The sequence below is a fragment of the Aquarana catesbeiana genome, linkage group LG09 (assembly GCF_042186555.1).
Source record: "Aquarana catesbeiana isolate 2022-GZ linkage group LG09, ASM4218655v1, whole genome shotgun sequence".
NCBI classification, from domain to species: Eukaryota; Metazoa; Chordata; class Amphibia; order Anura; family Ranidae; genus Aquarana; species Aquarana catesbeiana.
In genome coordinates this window covers 63,809,809-63,835,324 of record NC_133332.1, presented here as the reverse complement: position 1 = coordinate 63,835,324, position 25,516 = coordinate 63,809,809, and the positions used below count along the sequence as shown (strand labels likewise).

At 42.0% G+C, this 25,516-nt stretch overlaps 1 pseudogene; it reads right to left on the bottom strand.

The window, feature by feature from the left end:
- The window catches only part of LOC141107168 (olfactomedin-4-like), a 33,816-nt pseudogene extending 23,072 nt beyond the window's left edge, over window positions 1-10,744 (bottom strand).
- Window positions 10,745-25,516: the final 14,772 nt, after the last annotated feature.

Genomic DNA, 25,516 nt, shown 5'->3' with positions numbered 1-25,516 from the left:
TCCCTTCAACCTCTTATTTCCCAGTCCAAAACTCCCCTGGTTATGTTAAATCATACCCAAGAGAGATGTATGCAAATATTGTAATGAAAATGATCCTACCAGTGGCTTATTATTTTTTTCAGTAAATTCAGTAAATCAGTAAAACCCTATTTATCTAGTCGTGTCTCACTTATTTGGTAGAGTAAATAAAAGAGCAACAAACATAAATTACAATTTGCTATATACAGTAAGACTTCAAAAATTGTAACGTGAACCCTCTTCTTTATGGCTCTGAAACTTGCTTCCCTTGATTAGCAAGGATGAGTGAACTATGCTCGTTTCTGATTTGACCAAACTTTTTAACCACTTGCTTACTGGGTACTTAAACCCCCCTCCTGCCCAGACCAATATTCAGCTTTCAGCGCTGTCACATTTTGAATGATAATTGCGCGGTCATGTAACACTGTACTCAAATTAAATTTTATCATTTTTTACACACAAATAGAGCTTTCTTTTGGTGGTATTTGATCACCTCTGGGATTTTTTTTTTGTTAAAAAAATGAAAAAAGACCGAAAATTTTGAAAGAAAATACAAAACCGTTTTATATTTTCTTATACGATTTTGCAAACAGGTAATTTTTCTCCTTCATTGATGTACGCTGAAAAGGCTGCACTGATGGGCACTGATAGGCTGCACTGATGGGCACCGATAGACTGCATTGATAGGCACTGATAAGGCGGCACTGATGGGCACTTATAAGCGGCACTTTTGGGCACTGATGGGCGGCACCGGTGGGCACTGAGAGGTGGCACTGAGGGGTGGCACTAACGGGCACTAAGGAGTGGCACTGACAGGCACTGAAGGGCATTGATTGGTGGCACTGAAGGGCACTGATAGCTGGCACTGATAGGTGGCAGTGATGGGCACTGATGGGTGGTAGTGATGGACAGTGATGGGCACTGGTAGGTGACACTGATAGGCAGCACTGCTAAGTGGTACTGATGAGGCATTGATTGGTACCACTGGTGAGCATTGGTAGGTGACATTCCTGGGCATTGATAGTTGGCACTGATTGGTGGCACTGATTTACACTGGTGGGCACTGATATGCACTGTGTGGGCACTGGCAGGTGGCACTGGCAGGCGGTACTGGGTGGCACAGATGAGGCGGCTGTGCCTCTTCCTCTTCGGGACCAATGTCCCTTACACAGAAGCCGGGGATCGGTCTTTTTTTTTCTCCTCACGCTAATAGCGTGAGGAGAAAAAAAAAGATTACTGATCTTCTGTTTACATCACGTGATCAGCTGTCATTGGCTGACAGCTGATCACATGGTAAGGGGCCGGGATCTCAATGACTCGGTGATAACAGCGTGCAAAGGGGAGGACGTCTATTGATGGCTTCCTGGCATTGTAGGTTTGCGCTGTAGCCGTTATTCGGCTATAGCGCAGATGGGAAAAGGTTAATAAATTGCAAGCCTCCGAAAATTTGAACTTCCAAAGCGTAAGTCCCACTGATATCATTAGGAACCAGGTTTCAAAAAGGGTGCAATACAGAGCAACAAATGACGTTGAATTGTGCAAATTGGTCTGGGAGTCCATGACAGCTGCCTCACAAGATGATGTTGTAAAAAATTTTTAAAAATTGGCAAAAAGCAGATCATAGCATCCCTGGAAATAATGTATACCAATGTTTTTTTGGCTGCTTGGAAGCTTTGGCAAGCTCTGACAACAGATAGTGGGAATATGGCCAGAAGCAGTATAATAGATAGTTTACGCCACTTTCAATGTCAAAGATTTTGCCAGAGATAATAACATATCACTCACAGTCTAGGCCCAGCAGGAGGCAGTAGCCCTGGGGCAGGAAAGTAACTAGCAAATAAGGTATAGGCGCACAAACAGCATGAGCCACGCATTCCAAGGACTGTACCAGAAATAGTAATGCCACATACACGTGATCGGACTTTCCGACAACAAATGTTGGATGTGAGCTTGTTGTCGGAAAGTCCGACCGTGTGTATGCTCCATAGAACATTTGCTGTCGGACTTTCCGCCAACAAATGTTTGAGAGCAGGTTCTCAAATTTCCAGAAGTGTGTACACAAGTCCATAGCACAAAAGTTCACGCATGCTCTGAATCAAGCAGAAGGCACCGCACTGGCAATTGAACTTCCTTTTTCTCGGCTCGTCGTACGTGTTGTACGTCACCGCGTTCTCACGTTCAGAATTTTGGGCCAACATTTGTGTGACCGTGTGTATGCAAGACAAGTTTGAGCCAACATCCTTCGGAAAAAAATCCACGGTTTTGTTGTCTGAAAGTCCGATCGTGTGTACGGGGCATAAGAATTTGCTCAAAGTTTGGCCCTGGCAGGCGGCAACAGCCTTGACAACCTGCAATGTTGCTCACTGCAGTTCACCGCTGTAAATTGCTGATGCTATACCTCCCACACTCTATTTTTACTACACTTTTCCTTTAAGCAACAATCTATTTCTATATAAGAGGAGATTTTTTCTATAGTCTCTGACTGGTCCTTTGGAGGTCACATTACACCTATATTGGCAAACCAAAAAATAACACTGAAATTTTAATTCTGTTCTGGATATCCAAATGTATGAGATTCAGTCAAAATGCCACACCACCTAAATCTAGGGATCACCTCTTCTAAGAAGCTAAGTTTACGTATTTCAGGTTTTGCCCTGTATAATAAGAGTGCTTTTGAGGAGGAAATATTGATGAGCAAATGTCATAGGAGGATAGGAGGGACCTTGTAGTATCTGCTCCTAGATGGGACTTTTATATTTAGGTGACTGAAAAAGGTAAAGCTTTAGGAATTTATCAGGACTGAAGATATTTGAGATAAAAGTAGAATTGTGAGGAGTCACGATTTCCTTCCTACAGCCAGGATCCTGCTCAGTGATCAGATGGAAAAATAACACTGCCTCTTGTAATGTGAGCACTATGGAGGTACTATGGAGCCTGCCATTGCTGAACTTTTCTCAAAATCCTTATTGTCTAGCTGCCTCTTCAATACTTTAAGTCACCTAAGTAGAGCAAGTATGCAGATAAGGAAAGGCAGTGGCTGTAAGAGATGGCCGGCAGGGGCTGACCTCAAAGGGCCTTAGATGCAGTGAATGGAATCATCACAAACATTTTAAGTGGTTGTAAAGTCTCAAAGTTTTTCACCTTAATACATTCTATGCATGCTCCAGTTGCTGTCGCTCTCCTCATTGGATAGATTGATAGCAGCAGGAACCATTGGCTCCTGCTGCGGTCAATAAAAAGCTGTGACATGGGAGCTGGGGGCAGTGGACACAGCAGCGGGGACTCAGGGGCAAGCACGCACGGGTGCTCCCATGGAAAGTAGAGGAGGAGCCTTAAGCACCCGTGGGGGACTCCAGAAGAAGAGGATCGGGGCTGCTCTGTGCAAAAACCATTGCACAGAGCAGGTAAGTCTAGACATGTTTGTTATTTTTATAAAAATAAAATCAAAGCTTTAAGCTTAAGTATATCCACAACTTTGTCTGATCACTTCAGAGTCCAAACCAGAAGCTTCAGAGTCACAAATAGCCAGTGCCCCTCTTCCTTTACACATTGGTCTCAGAATCTCACTGGAGGTCTCTTGCCTTCTTTTTCCCATTCATTACTACTTTCTCAGGTGCCAGAGATGAGAGAGACATCATCCACTCAATGCAGCCACCTTAGAATTTATGGTGGCAATCTGACACTGTACTCTGGTCCTCTTCCAATTCCCTGACCACGCTCACTTACACTTCACATCCCACCTGCACAAGTACTTTTATGGCTCTGCTGAATTAAATACAAAGTCATGTCTTTGCTTTCTTTTAAACTGTACTAATACCCAATCAAGGCAGAGTGACAGGACATTAACTTATACCATACTGGTATTGACGGTGATCAGGGTGCTGCAACATTTCCCAGCTAGTCTTGGTATAGTACATGGATAAGTTATGTCATCAGCACACCCACAATATTGAGATAAAGTGCAAAGTTATTTACTGGGCGCTTGTAGTGTGTGCTGTTGACATATCTTACTGGATCAGGCACAAGCTTGTCACATCAGCTGCTTTCTAGTTGGTCTTGCAATCTACTATTGATGCTAAATAAAATCTTTGAAGATCTCTCTCTTAAGATGTCAAGAGTACTTGTCCAACAGCTGGGTTCTCCCCAGAAAGAAGAGACCAGTTCATGGTCACATGGTGGCCTCAAAGTCCCTTCACACCTTAGAATAATTTTCTTTTCAGTCTCTGCACAATGCCACCTTCACCCAACAGCTGGCACCCTTTATCCAGATTGTAGGAAGAGTTACCCAGAAATATGTATACGCACCTTACATCCATATTGATCAGGATCAGTGGCTCAGAATACTGAAGAAACGAATTTCAGACCAAGATCATGACAATAAGTAGAACATTGATTACCTACGTTCAATTTAGCTTCCTTTATGTCTTTGAAAAAATAATTGTACCCCCCTCCTGCATAGTCTAGGCAGAAAGCCTCATGGCCACCAATTACATTCAAACCTTCCATGAAATTTTGAACCTGATTGGTGATGCTGTATTGGTTCAACTTACTGGAAGGACTAGTATCTTTTTTCAGCCTGACTAACTATGTAACTATACATAGAGAGAGATTCTGTGAGGCATCTATTGAAGAGATCAGAGACTAGAGCCATTTTAGGAGGAGCTAAAACAATGCTTAAAGAAATAGAACGCTGATACACAACAAATAAATAATTTTTTCATGTAAAAAATCCTATGCATTCTTTTGGTATGTGAATTAAATGTTTTGAATACGAGTTTCTGTTCTTGCGAAAAGTATTGTGAGATTATTGTCAAGATGCCTCATGTAGCTTCATGAATTTTGGAAAATGTTTTATTGTCTACGTAGCTTATTCTGTAAGTCACTTTTCACCCAGCAGTTACTTAGCATGAAACCCCTACATGGAGAATCTATAAGCCTGTATATGATGTACTGAATGTAAAAGAAAAACATGTTAAATTCCCATCAAAATTGTATTCGGACAAACAATTATATGTGCTTTTTAAAAATTCTTTAAAGTTACATAAATAAGAATTATATCAATTAAAATTTGTGCGCTAGCGAAATATATAATGAGGTAGTACAATTAGGAAGCTCCTTGGGGTAATACCCGGAGCTACAATGTGTTTAAATCCCAACACAGAGAAATGACAAAACAGCAAATAAAGATTGTGCATTAAATCATATCTCCATAGAAAACAACAAATAAAGATTGTGCATTAAATCATATCTCCATAGAAAATAAAAAAATAAAGAAATATGAAAAAATTATTAAAAAGAGGTGAAAGTTCTGAAGATGCGATTGATCGCTCAATCATTTAAAGGACACCACATTCAGTCCATGAAAAACAAGTTAGCAAAAACCAAAATATGTGAAGAAGAAAAAAAGCCGTTCCTTTGGTGTGTCACATCAAGGTAGAAAGGTGAAAAGGTGCAGAAACACTTCCAAGCCACCATTGATTGCAGGAGAGGAGTAATGGATGTGCCCTTACCCCATTTGTTGGACCTCCTCTATGGCGAGGTCATACGGGCTTGCAGATATAACCCTCTGCAGGGACAGATAGAATATTGATGTCCGGGTCTTGTTTACGAGCACCACCGACTCCGAGCTGATCCGACTGCTGCAGCATCAGAAGGGAGACTCAGGGTTCGGAGGATCCATAAGTAAGAAAAGAAGGGGAAAACTCCAATGGTGTAGTAATAATATTAGGGATTTATTAATTAAATAAACCGAAGGTATGTATACAAAAGTTCCAGTATAAAAATCATTAAATCTAAAAAGCCGGCATAAAAACAAAGGCTGAACGCCCGTGCAAACAAGGAACACGTGATGGCAAGCACTGCGAGGCCACGCCCTACATGTTTCGTCAAACGTGACGTCTTCTACGGGGCACGCTAGAAGACGTCACGTATGATGAAACATGTAGGGTGTGGCCTCGCAGTGCTTGCCATCACGTGTTCCTTGTTTGCACGGGCGTTCAGCCTTTGTTTTTATGCCGGCTTTTTAGATTTAATGATTTGTATACTGGAACTTTTGTATACATACCTTCGGTTTATTTAATTAATAAATCCCTAATATTATTACTACACCATTGGAGTTTTCCCCTTCTTTTCTTACTTATGGATCCTCCGAACCCTGAGTCTCCCTTCTGATGCTGCAGCAGTCGGATCAGCTCGGAGTCGGTGCTGCTCGTAAACAAGACCCGGACATCAATATTCTATCTGTCCCTGCAGAGGGTTATATCTGCAAGCCCGTATGACCTCGCCATAGAGGAGGTCCAACAAATGGGGTAAGGGCACATCCATTACTCCTCTCCTGCAATCAATGGTGGCTTGGAAGTGTTTCTGCACCTTTTCACCTTTCTACCTTGATGTGACACACCAAAGGAACGGCTTTTTTTCTTCTTTACATATTTTGGTTTTTGCTAACTTGTTTTTCATGGACTGAATGTGGTGTCCTTTAAATGATTAAACGATCAATCGCATCTTCAGAACTTTCACCTCTTTTTAATAATTTTTTCATATTTCTTTATTTTTTTATTTTCTATGGAGATATGATTTAATGCACAATCTTTATTTGTTGTTTTCTATGGAGATATGATTTAATGCACAATCTTTATTTGCTGTTTTGTCATTTCTCTGTGTTGGGATTTAAACACATTGTAGCTCCGGGTATTACCCCAAGGAGCTTCCTAATTGTACTACCTCATTATATATTTCGCTAGCGCACAAATTTTAATTTATATGTTTTTTACTTTATGGATATTTGAAGTATTTTGTTGCAGCTGCATTTTGTGAATTTAAGCAATTTTTATTTACTGTGTCTTGCTCATTAGCGCAGGTTTTCTTCACCATTTTTATAAATAAGAATTAGGCTGAAAATGTCCTCTATAAATTCCTGTGGACTTTCTAGAGTTGCTAATCCATATCTCCCAACTGTCTCTGATTTCGGAGGGACTGTCCCACTTTTGGAACCACGTTCCCCTGTCCCTCTTTCTTCCTCATGTGTCCCTCCTTTTGGTCTGATGTATAGACCTTTATAAATAAATGTGCTAGAAGTGTTATATTGTAGCAAACCTTACTGTATATCCAAACACTAAATTACTGCAAATGTTCATTTTAAATGCTGGCATAAAGAAAAATCAGTGGTGAAAATAATCACTTGTGGGTTAACCAATAATTTTTTGCATAACAATTCTTCATGGCATGGTGCATTGTAGGGGTGTGTCGTTTCTCATCTCAGAAAGTTATGAGGTATGTTAGCCACTTCCCGCCCGCCGTCAAATGATGGCTGGGCGGTGCGGCTCTCATTCTGGGTGGATGTCATATGATGCCCTTCCAGAGAGACCGCACTCATGCACCTCCGGGGGCGCGCATTGCGGTGATCGTGGCCGCGGCTCTTTAACCATGCGATCGACTGTGTCCAATCACAGCTGGTCACATGTAAACACTGAGATGCCTTTAATCGGTGCTCCTTGCCTCACACTGACAGAGTGTGAGGAGAGCCAATCAGTGGCATCTCCTCACAGGGGACAGCTAGGGATGTAATCAGGGCACTGATCATCAGTGCCCTGATTACAATTAAGTGCCCACTAGTGCCAGAAGTGTGTGCCCACCACTGCCAGCAATCAGTGCCAACCAGTGCCCACAATTGCCACCAATCTGTGCCCACAAGTGCCAGCAATCAGTGCCCACAAGTGCCAGCAATCAGTGGCCATTAGTGATGCCAGTCAGTGCTGGCTATCAGTGCTGCCCATCAATGCCCATCACTGCTGCCCATCAATGCTCATCACTGCTGCTCATCAATGCCACCCATAAATGCCACCCATCAATGCCCATCAGTGCCGCCCATCTGTGCCGCCCATCCGTGCTGCCTATCCTTGCCCACCAGTGCCCCCTACCTGTGTGCATCAGTGCCGCCTATCTGTGCCCAGTGCCCACCAGTGCCACCCATCAGTGCCGCCTATCAGTGTTCATCAGTGCCACATATCAGTGCCACCTATCAGTGCCCATAAGTGCGGCATATTCGTGCCTCATCATCAGTGCCACCTAATCAGTGCCCATAAGTGCCGCCTCATCAGTTCCCATAAGTGCCACCTCATCAGTGCCCATCAGTGCAGCTTATCAGTGCCCATCAGTGCTGCCTCATCAGCGCCCATCGGTGAAGGAGAAAAATTACTTATTTACAAAATTTACTGACAGAAACTAAGAAAAACTTTTTTTTTTCAAAATTTTTGGTCTTTTTTCTTTTAGGAAAAAATAAAAAACCCAGGAGTGATTAAATACCACCAAAAGAAAGCTCTATTTGTGTGAAGAAAATGATAAAAATTTTACATGTTTACAGTGTAGCATGACTGCGCAATTGTCATTCAAAGTGTGACAGCGCTGAAAGCTGATAAATGGCCTGGGCAGGAAGGGGTTGTAAGTGCCCTGTATTGAGGTGTTTAATCTATAGTCTCTCCTTATATATAGCAGATATGGTATTCATACCTTAGTAATTTCCTTCTCCACAGTGATTGTCAGGTTACGGTTTGATATCTCCAGCTTCTCAAAGCGGTCAGCCGGGAAGGTGGTATCTGGGAGGTTGACGGTGCAGTAACAGACTCCATTCTCATCTAGGAATCCAGATCCAGATTCAGAGATCAAACTCTGCGTCTTGTAAAAGACAAACATACACATTACTAATCCATACATTGCTCTGACAGATAAACACAAAAAGTAATAAAATAGAATCATTAGAAGGGGTTCTAATATTTCTATCTCAACTAACTACAACAATATATTAAATACACTGGTATTGCCTTTTAGTTCACACCAGATGCTTTGTCATGTATTTTCAGTGCAGGCAAAATGCATAGAGATGAGAGAATAAATGGTTTGCAGTAGAACATGTTCCAACTAAATGTAAAGGTGAAATCCAGGGAAATTACAAAATTTGCTCTTCCAGTGGGGCTCCCCTCACACAAGAGTCACATACTAATTTTTGCCTAGAGTACCAGTAAAAAGCACATTTACCTATATTAATCCTCGATCTTACGGGCTTCTCCTTCCATGCAACCGATCCCCCACAGCCTCTGCTCTTCAGCACTTTACACAGCTGAGCCATCATCACCTACAATGCAGGACCATCAGTCTGGCATTGTAACTGAAGACGTCAGGGGATCCTTCCACAAGCCATAGCAAAGAGGTGAGTGGTGGCTGTCGAGGGATCAAGAATAAAGTAGGCGCTTTTCACTGTTACCCTAGGCAGAAAAAGAGAAAAAGAGCACTTATGCCTTTTAGTGTGTGTGTGTGAGGAAACCCATTGCAGGGGCATTTTTTTGTGTCCCTGGTGTTCAGCCTTAAAAAAAAAGAGTTCTATGCACTGCACCTAAATTCTCAGAAATGGATAAACAGTCATAACCTTTGCACTGAGGCAATTCCAAGTGAAAATCTGTTGAAATCCTAATTATCATGGCACAGGAATATAAAGAAAAAATACCTGAAAACGTTACATGAGCTCTAATACAGAATGTATCTAACCAGCTGAACACTATAGCCAGAGAATTATTTCATTCATCTTGAAATATTTTCTAATGCTGTCAATATACAGGGATTTTTAATTGCAATAATTAGTGGATGTACATGATAGTGTAAAGGAGCTTTAGGATTAGAAGTAAATCAAGCACAGACAAATGGTAACATTTCAGGTAAATTAAAGGTACATTTGCCTTCAAATTTTAATATGACTCTGAGATACCTTTGTATTGACTTTGTAGGAAGGCAAAAACCAAAAGCAATATATTGCATACATACTACAATGAAAAATTATGATATTGCCTTCCATAGCTGTGAAAAAAGATTCACAAATTGATGTAAGAGAAAAGCACAAATGCCGGTGTATGCCAACTCTTAAAATATATCTAAAGGCTCTTGTGTGACAGCCCCATAAATTGAAAACAGATCTCTTGAGTCAATCAAATCTTCCTTCATTTTTATCTCACATGCTTCCCCTCCCAGACACTGCAGCCCAAGTGGAAGGGATTCAGCAGCATAGTCAGTTCTGCCAATGCAGTAGTGCTTGGTATGGCCAGCTGCTGATTGACAAACTACAGGCTTGCCCTCTGCCCGATCTTCTCATCCCACTATGATGAAAGCAGCCACAGCCTGCATGAGGGACAAGACCTGTAAGTGATCATAAACTTTAGGAGAGAAAAAGCAGGTCTTTTGCCTTGCCAGATAGAGCAGTGCTGTTTTTCAGAGATGTGTAAATCTCAGGACTGAGTGGACAGAAATACAAATCCTTTGACAGGTAAAACTGTTCCTTTCTAAATATTTCATTTTCCCATTTAGCTGTTTGCCTGGAATTCAGCTTTAAGTGTTGCAGCACATATTTTTATTAAATGCAAGGCTACAGTCCTTCCTTAAATATGTTTACTGAGAAAAAACTTAAGATGAAAATCAATTACATTGGCTGCACATTTTGCATATGAACTGCTGTTTGTGTTTCCTAAAGAATAAAGAAAATAATACAATGCTTTTGCAAAAAACCTTTCCCTAAAATGATGGCAGTGGTTAATATAGTTTAATCTCTGTTAGGACTTACCAAAGTGACAGCTTGAGCCCGCCAGATGGTGAGCAGAAGAATGAAGAAGGTGTACATGGTGCCTCTCTGGTCTTCTGTACTGATGAGCTTCTGCTGTCCCAATATATATACCTAAAGGGACATGTTTTACACCTATTTCCCACTGTTATTCATTAACAAGAGTAGGATGTGAAAAACTGTAAATGATAACAAAGTTATAAAAATGTATCGATTTCGATTAGAAAATGGACAAATTGCAGGGTTATTGTCATCTACATATGACATTCTGATAATTGTGTAAAATACTGTCAAACCTTCAGAGATAAAGGAACATAACTATCTCTTTGTTGGATTTGCAAATTTACCTCCAGCAGACTCTTCTAGCACTCTCCTTATTTGGGTGGAATCGAAATTACTGAGTCCAGCTCCACCAGTCTATTCCCCCCCCTAGCATATTAAGTTGCAGGTCTGAAGGCATCCCAATGGCCACCTAATGCCTACAGGCAATTTTAGTTGCTCTTTGGCTATCTTTAAAACATGAAATACAGGTCTCGATTCTAAGCAAACCTTTATTATTTACTTGCCCTGCTGCCCATACCACCAAACTTGGCTCGGGTGAAGCTTGCTCTAAGACTTTCTGTATTTGACACTGTTGGCAGTGTGGAATGTTGGTGTTCCCTGCTGTGCTATGTGGTTTCTTCTACCAGCCAATTAATTACTACAGGAAACATGGGCCAGCAGAAGGAACCAAACCACACAGCAGGGGACCATGCATCTGACACACCTTAAGTGTGCAGAATGCTGATAGATATTTCAACAAAATCTTTTGAACACATAGTTCGGCAATGCAGGCAATCGGACAAGTAACCTGTGCACGATCATTTTTTTGGCCCCTTATTCAACTACTGTCCAAATACAAATACTTATTTAATGCATACAAAATATGTATGACATTTTCCACATTTCGTCATGTTACAACCAAAAATGTAAATGTATTTTATTGGGATTTTATGTGATAGACCAACACAAAGTGGCACATAATTGTGAAGTGGAAGGAAAACGATAAATGTTTTTCAAATTTTTTAAAAAATATCTGGAAAGTGCGGCCATCTTGTATTCAGCCCTCTTTTCTTTGATACCCCTAACTAAAATCTAGTGGAACCAATTGCCTTCATAAGTCACCTAATTAGTGAATAGAGTCCACCTGTGTGTAATTTAATCTCAATATCAATACAGCCATTCTGTGAAGCCCTCAGAAGTTTGTTAGAGAACCTTAGTAAACAAACAGCATCATGAAAGCCAAGGAACACACCAGAAAAGTCAGGGATAAAGTTGTGGAGAAGTTTAAAGCAGGGTTATGTTATAAAAAAATATCCCAAACTTTGAACATCTCATGGAGCACTGTTCAATCCATCATCAGTATGGCACAACTGCAAACCTACCAAGACATGGCCATCCACCTAAACTGACAGGCTGGGCAAGGAGAGCATTAATCAGAGAAGCAGCCAAGAGGCCCATGGTAACGCTGGAGGAGCTGCAGAGATCCACAGCTCAGGTGGGAGAATCTGTCCACAGGACAACTATTAGGCTAAACAAATCTGACCTTTATGGAAGAGCGGCAAGAAGAACGTCATTGTTGAAAGAAAGCCATAAGAAGTCCCGTTGGCAGTTTGCAAGAAGCCATGTGGGGAACACAGCAAACATGTGAAAGAATGTGCTCTGGTCAGATGAGACCAAAATGTAACTTTTTAGCCTAAAAGCAAAATGCAAAATCACCCTAAACACACCATCCCCACCGTGAAACATGGTGGTGGCAGCATAATGTTGTGGGGATGCTTTTCTTCAGCAGGGACAGGGAAGCTGGTCAGAGTTGATGGGAAGATGGATGGAGCTAGATGCAGGGCAATCTTATGCCGCGTAAACACGAGCGGACTTTACGGCAGACTTTGCCCGGCGGACTTTTCGACGGACTTTACGACGGACTTTCTGAATGAACGGACTTGCCTACACACAATCAAACAAAGTCCGACAAATTCGTACGTGATGACGTACGACCGGACTAAAACAAGAAAGTTCATAGCCAGTAGCCGATAGCTGCCCTAGCGTGGCTTTTTGTCTGTCGAACTAGCATACAGACGAGCAGACTTTTCGACCGGACTCGAGTCCGTCGGATAGATTTGAAACATGTTTCAAATCTAAGTCCGTCCAACTTTTGAGAAAACAAAGTCCGCTGGAGCCCACACACGATCGAATTGTCCGACGAAATCCGGTAATACTGCCGTAAAGTCCGCTCGTGTGCACGCGGCATTAGAAGAAAACCTGTTAGAGTCTGCAAAAGACTTGAGACTGGGGCAGAGGTTCACCTTTCAACAGGACGACGACCCTAAATTTTTGATGCAATACTTTGCAGCAGGGCTCGTTCCTGCGTTCCAACTAGAGTGTCTGTGAGGGGTTGCAGTGTTGTGGCACCAGCACCAGTGCCTAAGGCCCAATTTTTCTGCCCCTGTCTAACAGGGGCGTGTAATTACAATTTTTGATGCAATACTTTGCAGCAGGGCTCGTTCCTGCGTTCCAACTAGAGTGTCTGTAAGGGGTTGCAGTGTTGTGGCACCAGCACCAGTGCCTAAGGCCTAATTTTTCAGCTCCTGTTCAACAGGGGCATGTAATTACAATTCTTGATCTAATATTTCACAGCAGGGCCCTGTGAGGGCTTACAGTGTTGTGGCCACAGCAACACCTAAGGCCCAAATTTCTGCTGAGTATATAGGGCAGGACCCTACTTTCAAACATCTAACTTACAAACGACTCCTACTTGCAAACGGAAGGAGACAACAGGAAGTGAGATGAAATCTACCCCTAGGAAGGGAAATTCTCTCCTGTAAGAGTTAATATGGGAAAAAAAATTCTCCTTTCCACTGATGCTTTCCAATCCTTGTTCCACCAAAAAACCCAAATTTTCAAAAAACATTTTTCATTGGGACAAAAAGTGAGGTGAAATCTTCTGAAGAGGAGGAAAGACAGCAAAACAAATGTCACAGGGGTGATAGCCCTTCCCTATGTTTTCCAAAAAGCTTAAAAAAGATTTTTTGGCTGGAGCTAAACACGTTAAAAATGTACCCGTTCAAAATTACAAACAGATTCTACTTAACAACAAACCTACAGTCCCTGTCTTGTTTGCACCGCCTGTATACTGCTGTTCAGAGTATATAGGGCCTGGTGGCCCCACACCTTTCCTTATTTTAATTTGGGTGCGGGGTTCCCCTTAATATCCATACAAGACCCAAAGGGCCTGGTAATGGACTGGGGGGTACCCATGCCGTTTGTCTCACTGATTTTCATCCATATTGCCATGACCAGACATTACATTAAACCCGCAAGCAGTTTTAAATGAGATTTTTTCCTTTAAAAATTACATTTGGTGCAGGGACTGTTCTAAACACGGGAAACACGCGTCACTTTACAGGCATACTATAGACACCCCCCAGGTACGATATTTAAAGGAATATTTCACTTTTTTTTTTACTTTAAGCATCATTAAAATCACTGCTCCCGAAAAAACGGCCGTTTTTAAAAGTTTTTTTTGCATTGATACATGTCCCCTGGGATAGGACCCGGGTCCCCAAGCCCTTTTTAGGACAATACCATGCAAATTAGCCTTTAAAATGAGCACTTTTGATTTCGAACGTTCGAGTCCCATAGACGTCAATGGGGTTCTAACGTTCGTGCGAACTTTCGGTCCGTTCGCAGGTTCTGGTGCGAACCGAACCGGGGGGTGTTCGGCTCATCCCTAGTATTCATGTCTTAGAATGGCCCAGTCAAAGTCCAAACCTAAATCTAATTGAGAATCTGTGGCAAGACTTGAAAATTGCTGTTCACAGACGCTCTCCATCCAATCTGACAAAGCTTGAGTTATTTTGCAAAGAAGAATGGGCAAAAATGTCACTCTCTAAATGTGCAAAGCTGGTAGAAACATACCCGAAAATAACTTGTAGCTGTATTTGCAGCTAAAGGTGGTTCTACAAAGTATTGACTCAGAGGGGCTGAATAGAAATGCATGCCACACTTTTCAGATATGTATTTGTAAAAAATGTTGAACCATTTATCATTTTCCTTCCACATCACAATTTTGTGCCACTTTGTGTTGGTCTATCGCATAAAATCCCAATAAAATACATTTACGTTTTTAGTTGTAACATAAAAAAATGTGGAAAATTTCAAGGGGTATGAATACTTTTTCAAGGCACTGTATACTACATGTTTTATGAAATTTTTATTGTTATAATCCATCTGCTTGGGTAATTGGAGCCGGTATCCCAGATAGCAAGTAATTGTGCTGCAAGTTTAAAAATGACTTGCTAAGATCTTGCTAGACTTGCCAAGCTTCACAAGTTTGTTGCACAATTGCAGCAAGTCTGCATTGCATGACTCCAGATCAACTTTCTTTGCAAACATTCTGCAAGTCTGCTGCAAGTTCTGGTTCAGTTAAATATTAATGCACATGCACTTTATTATTTGGGACTTATTTTAAATTATATAGTTGATTCAGGCACTTTTATCATTGTTTCACATACTATCACATATTATTGTATTTTTTTTTTAAATTAGGGATAGTCATTTATGCATATTTGTCTTTTTGCTGTTTAGCTTCTTGAATTAGTGCCCTTTATCACTGTTTCACATAGCATTGCATATTATCACATATTACTGCAATTTTTGTTTTGTGTGTTTTTCTTTATTGTATCATTTTTATTGTTTTGAGAATGATCTTTTTTCAGGGGCATAAATAAGGGGGGGGGGTCAGGGGAGTTCAACACCCCCCCCAGAGCATCCTAGCGAAATGCCCAGACAGTGTCCCTGCTGTTTAGCCTCAGCTTTAGCTCAGTAGAAGCAATCAGAGTTTCAGATTGCAGCAGCCAGCCCCCCTTCTATTGTGCCCCATTCCCTCAGTTTAATAAGGGGTCCCCCTGAAAAGCATGAAATTACTGCGAGGTCTCAGATGCAGGCAATTGACAGTGCATGGTTGAGGGAACTCCTGGACACCTTGAGGTATCATATGACACAGCCGAAAGGAGACTGGGAATGCAGAAGTTTTCCTGCTTCTGTGCCGTGCTGATTCTGAGGTCTGGTAAGTGGGGAGGCATCAATTGTCTATTTTGAAAGTGAGAATACCAGCCTGGGGGAGTTTCTTTTGGTGGGGGGTTAAGGAAAGGGGGGTGGGTTTACTTTTGGAGAAGGGGGAGTTTTCTTGTAGAGAAGTTTACAGGAGATTACATAGTTACATAGTTAGTAAGGTTGAATAAAGACACCAGTCCATCCAATTCAACCTGAGTGAGTGTGGGTGCGTGTCTACAATTATCCCTATTTAACCCTATTTAAGATACCCATATAGTGCCGTCAATTTACGCTGCGCTCCACACATACATTGCACACTCACATCGGTCCCTACCCTCAAGGAGCCCACAATCCAAGGTCCCCAACTCACATTCATATACTAGGGCCAATTTTGGACAGAAGCCAATTAACCTTACTTGTAAGTATGAGTTCAAAAGCTGGGTTTACTACAGTTTAAGACTGAATAAAAGCCAACCATATTGACCAGGAGCAAAGGGCACCATCCTGTGGTAGGCAGTACACAATATACAGTATATACAGTTGCAATAAAAAGTATGTGAACCCTTTTGGAATGATATGGATTTCTGCACAAATTGGTCATAAAATGTGATCTGATCTTCATCTAAGTCACAACAATAGACAATCACAGTCTTCTTAAACTAATAACACACAAAGAATTAAATGTTACCATGTTTTTATTAAACACATCATGTAAACATTCACAGTGCAGGTGGAAAAAGTATGTGAACCTTGGATTTAATAACTGGTTGCACTTCCTTTGGCAGCAATAACTTCAACCAAACTTTTCCTGTAGTTGCAGATCAGACGTGCACAACGGTCAGGAGTAATTCTTGACCATTCCTCTTTACAGAACTGTTTCAGTTCAGCAATATTCTTGGGATGTCTGGTGTGAATCGCTTTCTTGAGGTCATGGCACAGCATCTCAATTGGGTTGAGGTCAGGACTCTGACTGGGCCACTCCAGAAGGCGTATTTTCTTCTGTTTAAGCCATTCTGTTGATTTACTTCTATGCTTTGGGTCGTTGTCCTGTTGCAACACCCATCATCTGTTGAGCTTCAGCTGGTGGACTTAAGTTCTCCTGCAAAATGTCTTGATAAACTTGCGAATTCATTTTTCCTTCGATGATAGAAATCTGTCCAGGCCCTGACGCAGCAAAGCAGCCCCAAACCATGATGCCCCCACCACCATACTTCATAGTTGGGATGAGGTTTTAATGTTGGTGTGCTGTGCCTCTTTTTCTCCACACATAGTGTTGTGTGTTTCTTCCAAACAACTGAACTTTGGTTTCATCTGTCCACAGAATATTTTGCCAGTACTGCTGTGGAACATCCAGGTGCTCTTGTGCAAACTGTAAACGTGCAGCAATGTTTTTTTTGGACAGCAGTGGCTTCCTCTGTGGTATCCTCCCATGAAATCCATTCTTGTTTAGTGTTTTACGTATCGTAGATTCGCTAACAGGGATGTTAGCATATGTCAGAGACTTTTGTAAGTCTTTAGCTGACACTCTAGAATTCTTCTTCACCTCATTGAGCAGTCTGCGCTGTGGTCTTGCAGTCATCTTTACAGGATGCCCACTCCTAGGGAAAGTAGCAGCAGTGCTGAACTTTCTCCATTTAAAGACAATTTGTTTTACCGTGGACTGATGAACAGCAAGGCTTTTGGAGATACAATTATAACCCTTTCCAGCTTTATGCAAGTCAACAATTCTTAATCGTAGGTCTTCTGAGAGCTCTTTTGTGCGAGGCATCATTCACATCAGGTAATGCTTCTTGTGAAAAGCAAACCCAGAACTGGTGTGTGTTTTTTATAGGGCAGGGCAGCTGTAACCAACACCTCCAATCCCATCTCATTGATTGGACTCCAGTTGGCTGACACCTCACTCCAATTAGCCCTTGGAGATCTCATTAGTCTAGGGGTTTATACTTTTTCCACCTGCACTGTGAATGTTTACATGGTATGTTCAATAAAAACATGGTAACATTTAATTATTTGTGTGTTATTAGTTTAAGCAGACTGTGATTGTCTATTGTTGTGACTTAGATGAAGATCAGATCACATTTTATGACCAATATGTGCAGAAATACATATCATTCCAAAAGGGTTCACACTTTTTATTGCAACTGTATATTTTTAATCTCTTAAAACATTTCATAAAATTTCTTAGGACACAGGTTTTTAAGGATTAAATAAACTGCCTACCACAATATGTTGCCCCTTGCACCTGCTCAACTTGCACAGTAAGGTTAGCTAAAATCCAGTCTTGGGTCTCTCAATCATACATCCTACATGACCATGGTGCAGCAAGTCTGCTGCAAATATTTGCACCCGGAATCTCAGATGTTCCAATATCTGCTCATCCTGTACACCTGAGTAATGGGCTGAAAAGAGCCAAGGCTGTCTGCTGCTGTAAACATGTATCCACCTGTATCTGCACATCCAGTGGTTACCTGCAGGTAGGGATACATTTTTGCCCTTGGATAAAATCTCTCTGCATCCAGGGTGAGAAATTTGTCCCCAACAGCAGGTAACCACTGTGACCCACAGTTTGTTAGTGTGTCGCTCAGGCTTAATTGATGTGGGGAGTGATGTAGATGATACCGAATGTGCTACAGGACAAGGAATGGAGCTCATCCCAGCTCTTGTAGTCACTGAAGGGAATAGAGAAATAAAAAACCCTGTTGCCGCACATCCACAAAGTCCTATGGTAATGTAGCAGTGACGAGAGAGACTACCTCAGCCCGGGTTCCCACCAGGCCACACCCCAATGTGTTTTGCTTTGTCCCCCGGAGCTTAAACATGGGGACCACTGGATGTGCAGATACATGATAACAGCAGTGGCTCTTTTCAGCCCATCACTCAAGGGAACAGGCTGAGCAGCTGACAAAAATTGGAACATCTGGGTTCCTGGCTAAAGGTTTTCATGGTATATTTGCCATTCCATTGCCATTTAGAACATATGAATGAGATCTAAAGCCTGGTTCACACAGTAATTTTTTTTAGTTCAACCCAGCAGGCTGAACAAAAAAAAACTATGAAGCTTAGGAGGAGCTTGCTGTACTAATGAGTACACTACCGCACCACAACTGCGTGCATTGCGTTCTATTCAGTTGAATGGGGATAATTTTTGCTGCGCTGCATTGCAAAGCCTCATGGCCCCACTCCGCTGTCACATGTTTTTACCGTTCCTCCACCAACATAAAAGTGTAAATGATGCCTTTGAGTTTAAAAGACCTGAACCCCCCCCAGAAAAAAAATTATCTATGGCCCTGTCTTTTTCATATTATAAATGTTCTTTTTTATGTTTTGTTAAATGTTCACCCTAATAAACAAAATAACTAAAGCGTACACACAATCAGACTAATAAATAACATGTTATCTCCTCCGATTCTGCAACATGTCTGGTTGACAAAAGGCCTTTCAAAAACAAACTGAAAAGCACAAAATGAAAAGCGCAAACTGAAAAGCGCTAAATGAAAAACGGGAAAAGAAAAGCGCAAATCAACACTCACCAAACTTCTACAAACATGAAATTAGCAGAAGGAGCCCAAAGGGTGGTGCTAAAGAGCTGAAAAACCACGTAGTACATCTAGTACTTCACTACGTTCATAATTGTTGGCCAACTATTGTGTGACCGTGTGTATGCAAGACAAGTTTGGGCCAACGCCCTTCAGACAAAATTCCACGGTTTTGTTGGCCAACAATCCAATCTTGTGTACGAGGCTTAATGCCCCGTACATACGGTCAGACATTGATCGAACATTCCGACAACAAAATCCTAGGATTTTTTCCGACGGATGTTGGCTCAAACTTGTCTTGCATACACACGGTTACACAAAGTTGTCGGAAAATCCGATCGTTCTGAACGCGGTGACGTAAAACACGTATGTCGGGGCTTTAAACGGGGCAGTGGCCAATAGCTTTCATCTCTTTATTTATTCTGAGCATGCGTGGCACTTTGTGCATCGGATTTGTGTACACACGATCGGAAATTCCGACAACGGATTTTGTTGTCTGAAAATTTTATAGCCTGCTCTCAAACTTTGTGTGTTGGAAAATCCGATGGAAAATGTGTGATGGAGCCTACACATGGTCGGAATTTCCGACAACAAGATCCTATCACACATTTTCCGTCAGAAAATCCGACCGTGTGTACGGGGCATAAGTGTTATGTATTGATTTTACCCAAATATTTTAATAAATGTTTTTATAAAGATCAGTTTTGTCTTAATTCACTATTCAGTGAACCAAGGTACATTTTTTAGGGAAATGGTAAAATATAGGCCAAAAAAGCTGAACTAAAAATATTTCAATGAGAGCTTTTTTTTTTTTTTTTTTTTTTTCAAATTCAGCCACTTTGGCTTAGATTTTGCAATTTTTCTGACAATTCACCTCTCCACTTATTAGTGAAAAGACCCGATAAAAACAAACACTTGGACAAACGTCAAGAAAAACTAGTGCCAAAGCGATTAATGGAAGATTGAGGGATTAAATAAGATTGCTGCCACCTAAGTACCAATGAATTACCAGCATAGGTGTGTGTAGCCTATTGCATTAGGGTGCGCACCTCAAAGATCAAACACACGTGTGTGTGTATATATGTGTGTGTGTGATATATACATGCACATACAGACACACACTCTTATGGTTGAACCAGTACAGTGAAAGAAGTATGGTAGCACTTGATGAATGGCAGAACTGGTCAGAGGGAGATATTTCCCATCTCCCTGCCTGCACACAGAGAGATAATGCTAATGCACTTGGGGTGATTAGGATGTGTCCAAGCACACCTGGCACACCCCCTGCGCATGCCTATGATCACCAGTTAATTGGCAAGAAAAATGAAGCAAGCAGTGCAAATCTATAATCCCACAATCTGGTGACAGTGAACCTACTGCTATTAACCTAATCCCTAATGCCCTGTACACACGATAGGATTTTCCGACAACAAAATCCATGGGATTTTTTCTGACGGATGTGGGCTCAAACTTCTCTTGCATACACACGGTCACACAGAGTTGGTCGGAAATTCTGAGTGTCAAGAACGCGGTGATATACAACACGTACGACGAGCTGAGAAAAATGAAATTCAATAGCCAGTGCTGCTCTTCTGCTTGATTCCGAGCATGTGTGGCACTTTGTGCGTCGGAATTGTGTACACACGATCGGAATTTTGGATTTTACGAATTTTGTTGTCGGAAAATTTTATAGCCAGCTCTCAAACTTTGTGTGTCAGAAATTCCTATGGAAAATGTGTGATGGAGCCTACACACGGTCGGAATTTCCGACAACAAGGTCCTATCACACATTTTCCATCAGAAAATCCTATCGTGTGTACAGGGCATTACTGTACATATGTGAAATGCATTCAATCCAACAATCATGTATAATGATAAACTCTGTGTCATTGCATAAAATAATTCATCTATCTTTCTATGAAACAAACCAAGTGCAAAGCTGTTGTTAAAAAAAAAAAGCAAAAGAAAAAAACTGTGTGCTGACACAGTGAACAAAAAGTGCTTAGTGTAAGAAAATATAATTTATTAGTAAAGTGCATGCATGAAAAATTAATATGTGTTCAAAATATTTGCAGTCCATTTTGCAATCCCAGGAAAAATCCAAGAAAGTGATAATCTTGGATTTTTCCTGGAATTGCAAAATGGACAGCAAATATTTTGAATTTTTGATGCATGCACTTTACTAATGAATAATATTTTCTTGCACTAAGCACTTTTTGTTTACTGTGTCAGCACACAGTTTTTTCTTTTGCACTTTTTTTTTTAACAGCATTTGCACTTTAATTGTTTGTTTCATAGAAACAAATAAATAATTTTTGTATGATAGATGAATTATTTTATGCAATGACACAGAGTTTATCATTATATGATTGTTGGATTGAATGTATTTTACATGTGTACAGTAAAGGATTAGGTTAATAGCAGTAGGTTCACTATCACCAGATTGTGGGATTATAGATTTGTGCTGCTTGCTTCTTTTTTCTTGCCAAAAATGGAGACTTGCATAACTCTGGCTATAGACTTGCGGGGCTCTTGCTGTAGACTTACCACTGCAACTTTGCTCTTGCTAGACACTTACCATGCAAATTATTTGCTACAAATTGAAAAAGTGTCAACTAGAACTTGTGCTTCAAGTACTCTGCAAATGTACACAACTTGCCAGGGAAGATGTGCAACAAGTTCACAAGACTTACAATTCAATATTGCCACAAATGTGTGGCAAGTTATTGTTGCTATCTGGGATGGTGCTTTAGAGGATGTTAATTGTGGGAGGTGTTTCAAATATCCAACAAATAATGAACTGCTACAGATTGCATAAAATATTAACCTGATGATGACTGGTCCTGATCATCTGGTCCCGAACATTAGGGTTACCACGTGTCCCGGATTGCCTGGGACAGTCCCGGATTTTGCAGGTCTGTCCCGGGAACCTTCATTCCAGTATAATGCAGTGTCCCGGAATGAAACTGACACAGCTCCCCCTGGGGCGATCTGATGCCCCAAAAAAAGGCCGTCACATCGCCGCTTTACTCACTGACAGTACTTGTACTGGCCGGGAATGTCTGGAGAGGCACAATACCCCTCCCCTGCTTGTGATTAGAGAAATAATAATTCCCACCTTTTGTGTTTAATCAGTGTAGAGCCAGCGGTGGAACAAGGTAAAACAGGTCTTGGCCGGCCAGGACAAGTACTGTCAGTGAGTAAAGTGGCGATGCGGCGGCCTTTTTTGGTGGAAAATTTTTTTGGGGGGGAACGGTAAACAGTATGCCACCCCCCCCTCGTCGGTTGGTAGCACTTACCCCATCGTCGGCAGCTTCCCCTGCTCGGCAGCCTCCCGTTCTCCTGCTTTTTCCATGGTGGCAGCTTTCGTTTCCTCTCCCCTCCTCGGCGGCCAATCGGGAGTCTTCTCTTTTCGGCCAATCGGTAAACAGGTCTCACATCTGCTTTTAATTAGCCGGATTGAGAATCAGTGTTTCAACAGCGAATATTCATTTGCTGTTGTAACACACCTGGGTGGGCTCCGGTTGCATTCTTTGTGACCCGAGCTGTAATTCATGCACCCGGTGCCCTGAAAGGGGTCGGACGCATGAATAGGAGATGGCCGCGGCAGCCGTGGATAGATTCATGCATCTATCCATTAAGCATATAGGGGTGGCGTGGAGAGAGGGGGTGACGCTCGGGCACCCCTAATGGACGAGCCGCCACTGCTTCTGGGTAGAGCGCGCACCCGCCACCCCGACTGCACTGTGATTCGTTACAGCACAGGCTAATTTTTGGAATTTTTTTGGGGGGGGGCGAGGTGGGTGTCCCTGAATGGCAGTTTGGAAATGTGGTCACCCTACCGATCATCCGGTCCCATACTGGCAGGTGGAACGCACACTGGGTCCAAGGCTTGAGTGGCATCACTCTATATAATTTCTTTTGGTTTATGGTGGCATAACAGAGTGGAGGAGTCAAGTATTGGATCCATGACAACTGTGTTACATCTGTGAGGAACTATAGAAACCCGGAATTCAAACAAGTATTGACCTTCTTTTTAGTTAAAGAGGTCAAGACAGTCTGGTGAGTGATATTCCATCAGAGCACATTGAGTGCAAATGCTAATGGTGGTGATAGTATAAATGATTTGTCATACTGAAGAGTCAAGAATAATCATGTATAAGAACACAATTAACTTTATTTGAAATACTTTTAACCAGGGGCGTTGCTAGGTCTACAAAAGATCTGGGGCTAGAGCCCATAGCAGAAAAGTAAAGAAAATCACACGCTTGGGTGGGCATACACATGTATATAATATACATGTGTGTGTATGTAACTGTGTGTATGTAACTTTGTGTATGTATGTGTGTGTATATATATATAAAATATTGTTACATATCTGAGTGTGGATCCCCACTTACAGCAAAGCCCCTCTCATTACATCAGGGTCCCCCCAGAGAGCCCCCCTTACATGGGGGGCTGCTGTTCCCGACAATTACAGTTCTTCGGCAGATTGGTACAGAAGTGGACGTCGGGACAATGATTAAATTGTTGGAACTGCTAAATATAGATAAGACCTTGTGCCTGATAACATTAACTAGTCATGTTCCTCCCCTGGCCACCAGCTGAGCAGATGGACCCTGGAGCCAACCCTAGGTAAGAGACTCGGGGGCTATGGGCCCCAGATTCGGGGCTATAGCCCCAGTAGCCACCCCCTAGTGATGCCACTGCTTTTAACTATTTGATGCACTTTATGTTTTTTAAAGCGGAGTTCCACACAAAAATGGAACTTCCGCTTTTCGGAACCCTCCCCCCCTCCGGTGTCACATTTGACACCTTTCAGGGGGGAGGGGGGGTGCAGATACCTGTCTAAGACAGGTATTTGCACCCACTTCCAGCATAGACTCCCATGGGAGTCTATGCCTCTTCCTGTCCCTCCGTGCTGTCTCCTGGGAAACACACAGCTCCCAGGAGAGAGCGGGGACCACTTGGGACGCGCAGCGCGACTCGCGCATGCGCAGTAGGGAACCGGGAAGTGAAGCCGCAACGCTTCACTTCCTGATTCCCTCACCTAGGATGGCGGCGGCAGCTGCCGAGAACCGAGCGGGTTCTCGGCGTCGCCTGCCGACATCGCTGGATCCTGGGACAGGTAAGTGGCCATGTATTAAAAGTCAGCAGCTGCAGTATTTGTAGCTGCTGGCTTTTAATATTTTTTTTTTTGGCGGTTTAGGTGGACCCCCACTTTAAGCACTTTGATTTATGTGTTTATTAATTGCGTATGTTACAAAAATATTTATTACCACAGTTTAATATCACTTAGGACTAGTATTATCCACCTGAGTATCCCAGATATCAAGCAGTGCTGGGCAAGGTCACCCAGCTCCCAGGACGAACATACCAAATTGCGCGCCCCCCCAGGTTGGGTATGACCAATCATCTTCTGTCTGGTCTGATAACCACACTTGATCATTATACCTACCTATAGAATGCAAAGTCAGGACTGGATAAATTACAAAGTGCAAGGGTCAAGAGCATAAATAATGTACAGAGTATAGGAATCAGCAACAGGGGTATTTTATAAAAGCAGTGGGCTTGTGTGCAGGATCATAAGTTGGGCCCGGCTTCTAGAGGATAAAGTGCGTTGAGCGGCAACAATTGGGTGTGGCTTTCACTTTGCTGACTATTGAGTATGGCTTAAAAAGATTTACAGTGCAAGGGTTCAGTAGCAAGTGATGCAGAGCTCAAGAATACAAAAAAAGAAAAAAATACTTTTTTATGATTGTGGAAATGGGGTTCAGAAGATCTAAAGTTTTTTTTAGGGTAGGGAGGGTCCACTTCTCTTAGTGCTTGTTCAGAATATCTACAATATTTTAGTGTGCATGAACTGAGGACTGGTATAAAACCCAAGATGTTATATATTGCAGCTTAACAACCATTAGATGTGGTGTCTGCATTCGTTTTATTTTAGGCTTTTTCCCTCTGTTTTAACCTGGTGATCTAGCCAGTGGCACACATCCTGTATTAGAGTGCCCCCAATCTGGATAAAGGAGCACAGAAGGCACAGCCGATAGCAGCATGGTCAGTCTGGGAAGGAGGGTAGTGTTAGATGTACTAGCAGATTTAGCAACACTAACAAGTTGAAGCCAAACTCACTAGCCTATGAAAAACAGGATCACACATTCTCCACACTTCAGCAGACTGGACTCCTCTACTTTCTGCTCTGCTGTCTAAAGTCAACTTGGGAAAGAAAATGAGGAGGACACGCTCTGATACACAGGGGGGCTCTGAT